Below are 13738 nucleotides of genomic sequence, written 5' to 3' on the forward strand. Positions count from 1 at the left end.
CACACGGACCCCTCTGGCTGCCGGCCACCCTCCTCTTCCTCTTTCTCCCTCCTCAATCCCCCCACCCTCTCGGCTCCCCTTCCTGGACAGCCCGAAGCAGCCTCCGATGCGGACCCTCCGGCCCAGACGAAGCAGCTGCCGCTACCCAGGGGCGGCGGCCGCTCACTGCCCTCCCCACGGCCGCGGCGAGCAGCGGGCGAGAGGGAGCTGAGGGCCCGCCCCGCCCGCCCCGCCTTCCCCTTAGCCAACCAATCAGAGGGGGGACAGCTGCTGGCCGCGCCTCACCATTGGACGGCGGCGCTGCCAGTCTGGGGCCACCCCCGCGGCGGGGCGCGGCGGGCGGGGGGGAGGTGGCTGCCGGCTCCGGGCGGGCGAGCGAGCGGAGCCGGGCGGCGGCGGTGGCGGCGTCGCTGCGGTTGCGCCATCTGTCAGGAGCCCCGGTGGGAGGGCAGCGCCCGAGCCGCGCTTACCCGGGCGGAGCGGAGCGGAGGCGAGGCTGCAGGAGCAGCAGCGCGGAGAGTTCGTGTGAGCTCATCCCTGCCCAGGCTGCGGCTCCGCCGCTGCACGAAACCTCCGCCTCCGCGCCCGGCCGGCGCTCGGTACAGCGCGTCTGCCCACGGGGAGAGGCAGCGGCGCCCCTCGCTGCGGGCGGGCGGGCGGACGGGGGCAGCCGGCGGAGGAGAGGAGCGAGGAGGATGTGAGTGCGGCGGAGCCGCCCCGGCCCCGCGCTGAGCCAAGCCGAGCCGAGCTGAGCTGCCTCAGGTAACGGAGGGGCCGGAGCCCGCCGCGCCGCCGCCCGGGAGTAGCGGGAAGGAAACGGGGCGGGGGTCGGGGAGGGTGATGCTGCGGCGCGTTCGTTTCCTTTGTGCGCCCCAGCGGTGATGGGGTGCGGGGGCTGCTGGGGAGGGGAGGCGGCCGTGTTTCTACTCACCGCCCCCCTCTCTCCCCACACCACCTCCACACCGGGAGCCGCCGGCCGGGGCCTGCAGCGCGGGGAGGGCTGGGGGCAGCGCCGGTGACCGGCTGTTCGGGGCTGGGGCTGGCGGGCGCTGCGCCCTGGCATGCCCGCGGGTCGTCCGCGTCTCCCACCCCCGCGACGGCCGGGAGGGGAGAGGGGAGGGGGCTGCAGCACAGGGCTGTGTTTGTGTCCTCCGAACTGCGAAAAAGGGGAGGAGGGGAGTGGGAATAAATAAAAAGACCTTCTCTCCCTCTGAAATAAATCGTATAGGATTTGCGCGTCTGTGACAAAGGCCTCTTTCAGGGAAGAAAGAAGGGACGCACAAAATGCCCAAGGGTGGTAGGATGTGAAAAGAGGCTTGTTTCTTGTCTTTCCCCTAGAGCCTCTGTGTTCCTCCCCAGATGAGGCCGCTGATCTGGTGCCAGTTCCTTTCCAGCCACATTTTAGATTAGCGAGAGATACCAAACGCCACACCATGGGTGCCAGCGTTTTGCTGCGTCTGCAGAGCTTCGGTGTACGTGTCGCCCGACCTCCTAAATAACGCTCAGTTTGGTCTCTGCTTCCTCGGGAACTCGCTTGGTTTCTGCTCTGTGTGGATTCTGTGTGTGCGTGAGTGGTAAGAGGAGGCCGAGGAGGGATGAGGGTCACTTTGTGAAAACAAGACCGTGATATTTTGGTCCACTCAGTGGTGACAGGGAGGGCAGGGCTGAGTCGGTGCTGGAGGGGAAGGTTTAGGCTGAGTGGAAAGCAGCCCTCTGCAGTTGTTCATCAATCATTCTGATACCCTCAGATTCTTAAAATGCTAAATAACAAGTGGGAATGGACCGGCCTTTTGAAATGCATGTGCAGGACTGGGAACGCCTTTGAGACCTTGTCATTTTCCTCCTTGTATACAACCGCCTGAACTCCCACATCCTTCCTTCCATCATCCATGCAGCTGTAACACTTCCAAGTATCTCCTCCCCACACACCCATCTTTTATTTTTCCTTTTTCTTTATTTTTTTCTTTTTCTTTATTTATTTTCCCTGCTATCTTTTTAAACTAGCATTTTGTGGTCAAAGTTTAGAACAATTGCAGTGAAGATCTGTTTATATGATGGTGAAGGAAGTGTTTTCGTTAGGGTTGAATCGTCTGATCTCCCCTGAGGAGGAATAGTAAGCTAAAGGGACACTGTCAACTTGAAATCCAGAGAATGTACATGATGAATGGAAAGCTGTGTCCAATATTACACCCACTGTCAAGCTCACTGCTGGAGATCTGTGATTTTTATAAGCCTTTCTTCTGACTGTGTGGGTTTGTCATGCAGTGAGGGAGTAAAAACACACTTCAAACAAAGTTCTGTTAAGTGAACAAAGGAGGCTAGAAGAAAAATACCAGAGTAGGAAGGGTAGGAAAGCCAGCATCTCCAACTCCTCACTTAACATCCCTTGCAGCCGCTGCTTGACCTGGTGGGAAACTGAAGGAGAGGGAAGCTTATTTTTACAATGGAACATTTACATAGTATCACTAAAGCGATACAGGAGTTTTCCAGCTCCTTGATAAATGTATGCTGAGAAAACTGACAAGACACTTCAATGATGATCCGTGTCTTTTCACATTTTTTTTAAAGAACAAATTTTATAAGGGAATCTCTGAAAAAAAAAATGGGTTCCTTCTTGAGCCTTTTTTTACCCAATGACACTGTGATTTTCATGAAAAAGAGAAAGGAAAATTGCCTAATTAATGGCTTAAGAATTTGATTTTATTGGTGGTAGGCTGCAGATTTCTCTTACTTTGTTGTAACATTCAGGTGCTTCTTAAAGGGTGTGTGTAAGTCTGCTTCTTCTCCACCTCTAACAAATTACTGCCTCATCTGCATGGCTCATCTTTGGCAAAAATAAGAATTTCCAATATGAGGTTGTCTAATTGTAGGCCACTGACTTCTGTTTTGTGGTTTCTGCTTCAGGCATGTTGTTTCAGAAATTCTCTTGTTGCTTGCTGGTGGAAAATGTAGTGGCATGAAATACCAGTTAAGTAGAAAACCCTGAACAGGCTTCTCTGAAAATTGTTTTGATGTTGAATAAATACATGTCTTCAGTGAGGGATATGCAACATCCCGCTGAGGGATTTTGGCATATGGGCATGGTAGTCAATGTAAGGCAGAAGTGAAGAAGGTGGTATAGAGAAGTTGCTTATTAATCGTTCTCATTTTAAGTATCTTTAAGGGTTAGGACCCACTGGCAATCTTTTATTTCATTTGAGTAAGATAATGTATTGCTGAGGAACCAGTTATTTCTGAGGTACTGGACTAGGTTTCACAATACCTTTGAGTGAAATGCCTGAATAGTGTCATGTGAAATGCATGGGTGGAGTCTGAGATGGAGAGGGCCTCTGTGGCCACTGACCTGACAGCTTAGCTGAATTAAGCAGAGTGTACTAGTCTGAACATGGTATGGTCTACAGTGAGTTTCTGGTGTAATAAAACTGTGGCTAGACAGGTGAAATCTGTCTGGTGCCTTTGTGATGATTTAGCACTGTAATATGGTACATCTACACTTAGTTGTGTTAAGGAAGGCTTAGAGCTGTTGGCCACCTTATGCCCGATTGCTTTTATTTAACAGGAGTCTTTGCTTTGCTGCTGCATTAAAGTGCTTTGACTTCAGGGAGAGAAAGAGTCACACAGATGTGTTTTCCCTTCCTCCTTCTCTCTGGGGCACACATTAATATTTGATGCAAACTTATTCTGTAAAGTTGTGCTTAATTCAGGTTGGGCACTACTTTGAATGTATAATAATGGCATTGGTTTGTGTCGTAGACAGTGCTTTGTAATTTGCTTTATGGGCAGGTCTGCTGCTAGCAGTCTGTGTTGTCAAAGTGACCTTAACTCCTGTTCCTATGCCACCCCTGCAGCTCCCACAGAAGGGACTTCACAAGACATTTTTATCCATTACTCCAAAAAAACAGGACTTGAGCTGACAAATTCAGTTCATCCGAGCAGTCTTATTGAAAACTAGCAATTAAGGGCTCCTTTGGTGACAAAAGGCCTACAGATCTGAATCATGCAAGTCAGCGATTTACTCTGGGTTAAGCCCACAAAGGGGTTTGCGTGCTTCAGTGGGGAGCATCCTGAGGCCTTGCTGCAGGGGTGGGATCTTGCACCCTTGAGCAAGGATGTAGCTGCTTGCTGTACCATACTGACCACATGTGGACCTTGGAGCTGTGCTCCCAGCTGACACTGTGCTGGCGGAGATGCTACCAGGATCACCCAATGCAGAGCACCTCAAAAGGAGGTGGAACTCCACTGCTGCGTCTGCCTGCCTGCTGGGTGTCTCAGTAGGCACCACAGTGACTGGCTTGCTTACCATCTAGAAACCCTAACCTGCTTTTTATAAGATAGTAACAATTGAAAAGAAAAAAGGTTTGTGTTTTACATTTCAATAGGTGAGAAATGTGCAGGTGTAGAAGAACTAGGCCTTTGCTTCCCCTCATGGATTTTGACCTTACTGCCTGACTTCTAGACTGAGAAATAACAGAAGAAATTGGGAAAGTTTTAAGTATTTTTCAGTACATCCAGGGAGCACATGAGCCTTGTTTACTCTGTGCTGTAGGGCAGTCTCACTTCTTAATGTGCTCAGGCACTGGTTTGGTTTCAGGCAGGTAAACCACATTTTGATTTGAGAGTGGTCAAGTTAAACCTGTCTGCAGGAAATGTCCTTGAGCCCTGAAACTAGGAACAGGCTCGACCTTATGGAAATATGCAGCCAAGGAGAAGTGCTCTGTTCTCCTTACCACTGGCCGCAGAAAAACAATGACATTCTGTAAAGGATTTTCAGAACTTTCCTTCACTTGGAACGGGTACAAAACTGAACAGTATCAGCACTTTTACTGAGGGAAGTGAAAAAATTACTTCAAGTCAATCAAAACAGGTCGCCTCATCTTGCTTCTGACTTGTTACCATTTTGAATGGTAACTTGCTATGAAAGCAAGTATTTCAACTCAAAATATTGGCGCTTCTTTGGAATAAAGTCGAACCTATGACATCTTGACTTTTTACTGAAGTACAAAATCAGCAACAGTTTTACAGATATTTTAGATATGGGTAGAACCAACCAACCAGCTCTTCTCCTTGTATACCATGAATTTGAATGACTGCTTTTCATCTGTAAAAGCAATCAAAAAGCTACCCTGATACCAACTTATTTGAATTAGGTGGCTTGAGTGAAACTATTTTTTTCAGCATCCTCTGATTAATAGAAGTCTTGCAGCACTGAAACTTGCTTATTCTATGTTTTAAATATTAGAGTATCTATGAGTAACAAGTTGTACTTGATTAAGCCAGTAACCTAGATTCTGAGAGCAAGTTAGGTGAATCTCTTCACCTGGAGACATGACAATACAATGAACTGTACAAGACAGCTGTGATGTGAGAACATTTTGATTGGAACTGAGGAGGTAACCTTATTTACACTGACTTTATTTTCTTGTGGTTGAGTTTTTAGTAGGCAGCAGTGACTGGATGCCTTTTTTAGCCTGGGGAATTTCTTTTTCCCATCCTTCTTTAGGTACCCTGTGGTTACAGCCAGAAAGGAGGGAAATCAAGAAGCGGCTGTCAAGAGATGTGCTCAGTTCTTTGAAGTATGAAGCAGCCCAGCCAGAGCTCTTCAAGGAGCCAGAGCTGCCTTTAATAGTATCAGATCCTGTGCTGTGAGGGCAGTTACTGGGCTGTCCCCAGAACACATGGGCTTTGGTCAGTGGCACTTATGAGCAGCCAGTCCTGAATGAAGGCTCCACCTCACACAGTACCCTTGGCTTCACAGCTCTTTCTGTAATCTGGGGAGGAGCTGCCTCATGTCCTTGATGCTGCCTTGTAACAGCTCTGGGAGCTCTGAAAGTCAGAAAACCACCTAAAACCCTGACTTTGTAAGAACTGTAACAATATATTTTAACCTGAAGGTGAGACCTTACATTTCGCACAAAATGTGCCATCAGCATTGAAGCTTCTGGAAACACTTAGGAAATATTGGGATTTTTTTTTTTCACCAAAGCTTGCAGTGGTGAAGTTGGAGTGTTTTCAGGTTGCAAGTGATGGTAATGACAGCAGAACAACAAATGGAGAAGCAGAGAAGTACCTGAGGTGGAGGGACATTGAGCAGACCAAGGGAAGAGGTGGCTGAAGCAGGCAGAGGAAGCTGCTCATCTGCATGTGTGTGAGGACATTTGCTTTAATAGAAAAAAAAGGGTTTGGCACCACAAAAATTTGCAAATAGCTCTTGTTTTAGTGATTTTTGGAGGCAGAAGGAGGAAACCTCTAATGATTGGCTTGACTTAGATGAGATGCCTTCTCTATTTCAGAGCGTACTTTTCCTCTTGACTCTAATTTTCACATGTTAACAGATTTCAACAAAATAATTCATGAACCTTTTTGCTCTAGTCCAAGATGAAAATATTACTGCCAGATAATTTTTATCTTGTCAGGCCTCAGCTGGGTATTTGGAGCTATACAGACAAGTTAAGCAGGAAATGAGGATAATATTAAATACCTACTCAGGCTTTTTTTTCTTAAAAAAGTTTTCTGTTCCATGAGAGTTCTCTCATAAACACATCTGGTTGATCTCTGCATCCCTTTTCTTTACAATTTTTTTTTCTACTTGTGGTATTTTTAAAAACAAATAAACTTTAACATCCATTTGAAGATTTTTAATTGTAATAATAAAGACCTTTCAACCTCCCTTGTTTTAGCACAACCTGTGTGTGAAAGAGCACTTTGTGTAGCGTTGATCTTTGACTTGCAGCTGTACCACTTATAAAAGAGGCAGTTCTGAAGGTTTTCCTGGCATGACTTTGAAATATCATGCAGTTCCTATCTTGGCTCCTGATATCAGTGTACAGATAGTTGTTGATTATTTTACAAATATTTTGGGGTTTTGTCTTTTGTGCCTGAGATTTGAACTGTAGAATTGCCCTGGGGATTGTAATTGAAGGTGTCAATATTCTTACTCAAAATAATTGTGAAAACTTGTTACTGGCTGGTTCAGAATTTGTCCAAGCCTGAAACCAAAAGTGTGCTGTGTCCCAGCATCACTCTGGGAGGTGAAAGCATTGGGCACCCACCTGGAGCTGAGATTAGCAACAACATTGGTGAATGACCTCATGTAATCTCTGGTTGAAAGTTTTCTCTTTTTTTTTTTGGCTCATACAAACTTCACAACTATGTTAATGAGGGGTTGTGGCTATCTCTGTATCAAGCAACAACCTGCGACTCTGGGAGCTGTGTTAACTCTCAAATCCTCCCACACCCTCCCCTAAAAAACCCCCAAACCAACAAATAGCAAAGCTTGTCTGTTACTTTCTACCTTCTGGAGTTGTATTGCTTCTTCACAGAAGTAATTTTCCTTTCAGGGATAAATTAATTCTATACTTGGTGATTAGCATAAGACCAGCTGATACCCCTGCCTGGAAGATGGCAACGGTTGCATCCTACAGCCAGCTGCTTTTATCATGAGGGGAGAAGAGCAGGTGTAAGAAAGCTGCTCTGATAGTGTCAAAAGAAAGAATATTTGTTTGTTCCTAGGTCTGCTTATTTCTTTGTGAGCAGCTTCTCACTAGGAAGGAATGATATGTTCTTCCAGGGAAAAAAAAAAAACAACAAACTCGGAATCTCTAAGACTCGGAATGAAAACCTCTATTGTCTGACAAGGCAATTAGACTGTTTTGTGTCTTAAACTGTATCTAGAAGCTCAGTGTTCACTCTCAGTGTTGAGGTTAATTGTGGTTTTTTTCTTATGGTAATGTTAATGACTTCTTGGGTGTCTTTAAACCTTTTTGTGGACAGGTGCTCTTGTATGCTGTACTGTAGGCTATTTGAAAATGGGGAGGTCTAAATAATAAGATTTGTGGTAAGATTTTTTTTTTTTCTCCGAAGATCAAGAAAAATGCTGGTTTTGCTACCTGCCTGTCTTCCTTCCTGGGAAGTAAATCCCCTCCTTCTGGGATTTGGATATGAAATAGCATTTCTAGTTGTTACTACTCCAGGCAGCGTTAGAATTGGTGCTTTCAGCAAAAGATATTGCATGTCTCATTTTCACATTCATTTATTTTGTTTTGCTGTTTTCAACCTGATGTTTTCATCAGCACTGTATCTGACATAAATAATTATTTTCATGTCAGGTTCTTTGTAGTCCTATCAGCCTGCAATTGGTGTACAGGTCAGCATACAGAGGACAAACTAAAGAGCCAGAGTTAATTCTCAGTGTAACAGGCTGTAGCTCTCAAGAAACCACGCATCATGGTGCTGCTGTTTTCTCTTGACTACCTCTCTACAAGTTTCCCTTTTACCAGAAATGTAACGAATCCAAAAGTTTGGCTGGGAAGAGAGCTGCTACACAGTGTGACCTTGTAGAAGAAACATTCCCTTCATCTGAAGGTCAAAAATGACCTTGTGTGCGTTGGGGGAGGTAGAGACAATTGTCTTTCTTGCTTAGGGCAGCATTACTGACATGCTTAAAAACGGCAGAACTCCTTGTCCTAATGTCCAAGTGGGGCTGCCAAAAAGGAACAAATAGGGCTGCTGACAAAGTGTGCAGGGAAGACTGTGTCCCTCTTCCTCCTCAGTCCTTGCAGACAGGATGGAAAAAGCATCAGTTTGCACTGCTTGGTGACTGGACATTCAGACCAATTTGCTGCCAGTCTTGTAAAAGGTTAAATTTTTTTTTTTTTTTTTGCAGGCTTTTTTATTATTATTTTTTTTAAGTTGTGGGCTTCCTCTGACATCAGGGTGATTCAATGACTTCTTCAAGGGTGTGTGACCTCTCTGCTGTTGCTACATTTTCAGCAAGTCTTTATTTGAACTGTTGTGAGGTTACATTGTTTGGGGTTTTGCTTTTGTTTCCTCCCCTTGCAAAAGAGTTTGGCTTTATGGAGCTGTGGGTGTTAAACAGATCAGCCAGATTTTGCTTGCTTGGTCATTTCCTCCACAATTGACCTGATAAGTTTGTGTCTTAGGATAGATAGCTGTCTTACTTTCAGAGCTAATGTGGCACAGCAGGACTGTGCTGAGAAGGATCTGGAGCTAAGTATGGACTGTGGGTCAAAAAAAACATTGCTTTGGTTGCACTTCCTCAGGTAGAGCAGGCCTCACATACATCTGCTCAGCACTGTGTTGAGATGCTCGTGTGTGAGAGTCAGGGTAGCCCCAGCAGCCCAGGAGACTACTAAGTTTTTTTGGTTTTGTTTTTGTTTTTTCTATTAGATTCAAAATAAATCCTCTGATATTTTTTTTTCATTATCATCTGCCCCACTGAAGAAGAGTGATTATGTTCCACTGCTAGCAGCTACCCACAAACTTTACAATGACATGGTGCTGCAATTGTGTGCAGCATTGGTACCCAGGGACATGGTTTAGTGGTAGACTTGGCAGTATGCTAGAATAATGGTTGGATTTGATGATCTTAAAAGTCTTTTCCAACCAAAGTGATTCTACTAATTTATGATTTCCTTTCAGTCTTTTTTTTTTTTTTTTTTTTTTTTTTTTTAAGGGTAAAATTGCCATTCAAATTATGTCACGCCGATAGTGGGAGAGTACTTGATGAATGAAAACTTTCCAAAGTAAACTGGTAAACTGGTTTAAAGGGCTTGCTGTCTCAGATTCAGTTTTGAAATGTTATATTTCCATGGATTTCTTAATGTCACTGGGTCATTGTTAACACTCTGTTCCAAAAGTGAAACATCACAGATGTGAGGAGAATGCAGGTATGAGCAGTTCTGCAAGGGAAAGAACATCTGTGGTTGCCGATAATGTAGTCACCTCAAACTGTGATAATAAGATTTTTTTTGGTAATCACCAATATGTTGCCCCTGTGAGGTGCAAATGCTGAGAAAGTATCTTGAAAATGGCAGTCAAACTACATCATGTAGATTTACTTTATGATTGTTGGCATGGAAACTTGCTGAATCTCTGTATATCATGATAAGTATGTAGCTTTGGACTCTTTTACATCATGCTTTAAACCTAGGGAGAAAAAAATGACCAAGTTTTATTTGAAGGAATGATTGCTTTCAATTTTGGATTGTTGTTTGTTTGGGTTTTTTTTTTTACCACCCCCAATCATATTCTAAAAATTTGTCTGTAACTGAGCTCTCTAGAGGTAACAGACTCCTCATCTAAAAGTACTTTGTAGAAGTTCTTCTATTAAGCTACTTTTTAATGGTCCTTTTAGAGGTGAGCTCTTTTTCCTTTTAAAATTTAAACAGAAGAATCTATGTTTCAAGGGGCCTATGGACAGAACAGGGAACAGAACTCAAAGCCAGGTCTAACTTCAAAGCTAGGGCCTCATCTAGTCAGGCTGTGAGTACCCCCAAGGACAGACTGAACTAACCCAGCTCTCTCAATCCCTCCTTCATACATCAAGTGCTGCAGCTTCTTGGTGGCCATCCACTGGACTCACTCCAGTATGTCAATCTTTCTTTTCCCAGGACTCACCAAACCAGACTGAGCAGTCCAGATGTGGTATCACAAATGCTGCACAGAGAGGAATAATTACTTCCCTCCACCTGCCAGCTGATTAAATTGCTTATTTGGTGCCAGATCTTCAACTGCTGTCAGTTGTCTTCACTTCCCTAAAGCAAGAGTGGTGGAAACTCTCCCTTGCAGGGGATGTATTTGTAGGCTTCTCTGTCACCTTAAAAAGAGCTGGACCAGAAATGGGCCTTTGCTTCAATTACATGAAACAGATGACCAAGCCAGTGTGTACTTAGGGAAAACTGCAAAGATTTCCACTTCCCTGTAGTGAATTTTTGCACCAGACTTTCATGCTGCATGCAGCAACATAACCTGAAGCAATAAGATTGTATCACAGTGATCATTTTGGTAAAACAGTGAAGAAAAGGCATTAGTAAACAATACATGCAAAGATACATTGTGTGTAGTCTGTTTATTTTCCTGGCAGTACTTTAGCTATTAGCTTAGTTACCCACTTTAAAGTTTATGTTTGGTAGCAAATATGAGGACTGAAATATCAGGCATGCCACCTGGATGAGCCTCACAGGAGCTGTGGGACAGTAAAATGCTTAGCTCAGGAGGTGTTTCTTCTCCATTATATTTCTGAGACTCTCTCAGTGTAAGTTGCACTACTACAGGTAGCTGAAGTACTAATGGCTGGTTGTAGTCTATTCTTTTTAAAGGTTTACTGTTCCTGTGATAATTTTTTTTTCCAAGCACACACAAAATAAAAATTTTATAAGTAATTGTTTAAGTACTTAAATTAACATTTACCTGGAAAAAAAACAGAGCTGTGGGAATATAAGGGAAACCTGCAACTACCACCAAACCCATGCGTGTGAGACTTCTACAGTTGCTGCTGCTTTGAGGAGTGTGTGGCTCAGACCACCAGCTCAGACTTCCTTTTACCTCAGTGTGGGAGAGCAGCTGAAGGCATAAATCTTCTACATGCATATGGCTGTTTTAATGTGCAAGGTATTTGTATTTAGCTTAGGAAACTGGCTCCCAAAAAGCTGTGGCAAGGTAAGTGTCTGGGGTGTTGAGTCTGCTTGGCCCACTGGTGGCAAGGAGGGGGGCTTGTCTGAGCTCTGCCTTGAGGATTTCCAAGGTATCGTGGTGCAACCAAAGAAAGAAACCTTAAAAACTCAGTGCGTGTAAAAGGAAGCAGTGGCAGAGAGGTCTGACCCTGGGAGGTGGGCAAGGAAGGGAAATGTCTGGCTTTTTTTTTTTTTTTTTTTTTTTCCAGTATTTTTCCCTACTTCCACTTCCTCAAAGCTTCCCTTCATACTCTGGCTACTGCCACTGCTGTTTTTCTCCTATGTTTTTCTTTTGAGTGTTTGTCTTAGCTTGATGCTACTGGCTGTGGCTATCAAAGGCTCTTTTAGAAGGTCCCTCTTTCACCTGTTCTGTGAAGACACCATAACCAGGCTTAGAGCAGTCCCTATCCATGCTTGCTCACCTCAGTCATCTCCATTGCTCAATTTCTTTGCCTTGACCAAAATTCCTCTTGCCTCCCAGCACAAATGAGCTCTTTATCCTTGAGTTAATTGGTGTTCACAGTGCTCCTGAACATAATGCTGCAGAACTGCTTATATTCACGGCAATTAAAAAATCAAAAGATGGATTATATTTTGCCCTGCCCCAGAAAATTACTTATTTATTTTCACTCCATACATTTGTCACTGTAGGCTGGGTTGATTTGGGCTCAGAGGTAAGAAGCCTCTCTTGTTATGGAAACAAACATTAGGTTACACAGCCTGTTCAGGTTACCCAGGCTTCCATCACCTAGTAGGAAGGTGTGTGAGAGCTGTACCAAAATGGAAGTTTCTTCTGAACTGATCTATATATTATGTGGATAAATGTGGAGTTTTGCCTTTTGGTAGTAATAAATGCTCTCCCCAGACCCCACGGAGACACAGACCCTTCCCGAGTACCCTTAACAGTTCTGAAAAACTGCTCTGGCTGTGACCACTCAGGTGTGGGTGACCATCTCAAGAGGGTGTGTGCTTTTATTTATTTGCTTTTACTTTAGTAAGCAACTAGGGTGGCTTCCTGCCCTATGTATGCTTTTCCAGCAGAGATGGAATTTTTTGAATTTTTGTGCCAGTTTTGATTTGTGTGAAAAGCTCATCAGCTTCCTGGTGTTTGGTGGCAGCTTGAGTAAAATAGCTTCAGTGGGAAGATGATGGGGATATACTTCATTGTATGCTTTATTTTTGTTTAAACAAGTTATGCAAGATCACTTAGGTTGTTGTAAGCAAATTAGAGAAGTCACAAAAGCTGTCCTTTTTCAAAGAGTGTAAACTCTTTTATTTTAGTAGAAACTCTGGCAGACAAGGCACTAGCTAGGAGTGCAGGAGATCAGTACCTATTCCAGTCAATGCCAGCACCTTCACTCTGCTGCATCCTGTCCCTGACCACTCATTTGGGTAAAATTTGGGTGGTGGCAGGACAGGAAGCAAGTGTTACTAACCTCAAATTATTAAATGTTGCAGTGATTTTGGGGTTTGGAGCTGCAGACCTTATGTGGGCTCATGGGGCTGCCCAGGGGCAACCTAGACTGGCAGCAGTTGCTGCTGAAGACCTCAAAGATTGCTGCCTTTTTGTTATGGAATAGATTCGTGTGTGCTTGTTAGCACCTTCTAATTAAATCTAAGGCACACAAATCACTAGCGTGACTCAGTAATATATATATGTTTTAATTACGCCATCTCTGGAAGACTAGTTGGTAGAGTTCATTTGTGGCTAATATATGCTGGTTTGAAATTGCTGCTACATAGATGGGTGTAATAGAGGCTGATCCTAAAAATCTGCGCAGTTTTCTGCTTCTGTTAATGTTGGCAGATGTTTCCAAGCAATACATTGAATTCTCTGTATATAGTTTTTAATCTCTCTGGGGGAAAAAGAAAAGGGGGGGGAGAAAAGAAGAAGAACAAAAAAAAGGCCTCTATAAAAGAAGTGGTAAGAGCTGGGTCACTGTTCACTATGAGGCACTTGAGGCCATCTCAGTGTGCTCTTTATGAGGAATAAGTAATTTAAAACCACTTTCTCTCCTCTGTTGCAGTAAAGCATTAGCACTGCTGCTCAAACAGCCAAGCCCACCAGCTAAATATCATACTCTCCTGAGGATGCAGATGCCTCCCAGCATAGCTGACCTTGGGCTGTTCAAACACACCCACTACCTGTGTGCAATATGTGTTTGAACCAAAAGTGTCAGAAATTTCCCTTTTATTTTATAGATGTAAGTTGGATTTTCTTTTTCCCCTCCATCATCTCATGACTTTATTCTCTGACAAGTTTTTGA

General features: G+C 44.2%; 1 protein-coding gene across 7 annotated transcripts in view; it reads left to right on the forward strand.

Annotated features, from left to right (window-relative positions):
• Window positions 1–391: 391 nt before the first annotated feature.
• Window positions 392–13738, forward strand: part of FYN (FYN proto-oncogene, Src family tyrosine kinase) — a 140241-nt gene continuing 126894 nt past the window's right edge. For 4 of the 7 annotated variants that reach the window (XM_030447633.1, XM_030447638.1, XM_030447639.1 and 1 more), the window contains exon 1: window positions 675–762. The gene's annotated coding sequence lies outside the window, so the exon portion shown is untranslated. Of the gene's footprint in view, window positions 763–13738 lie in introns of all 7 variants that reach the window. The other 3 variants (XM_030447632.1, XM_030447637.1, XM_030447634.1) reach the window with 3 other exon arrangements.

Source organism: Calypte anna, chromosome 3, assembly GCF_003957555.1.
Source record: "Calypte anna isolate BGI_N300 chromosome 3, bCalAnn1_v1.p, whole genome shotgun sequence".
NCBI lineage: Eukaryota > Metazoa > Chordata > Aves > Apodiformes > Trochilidae > Calypte > Calypte anna.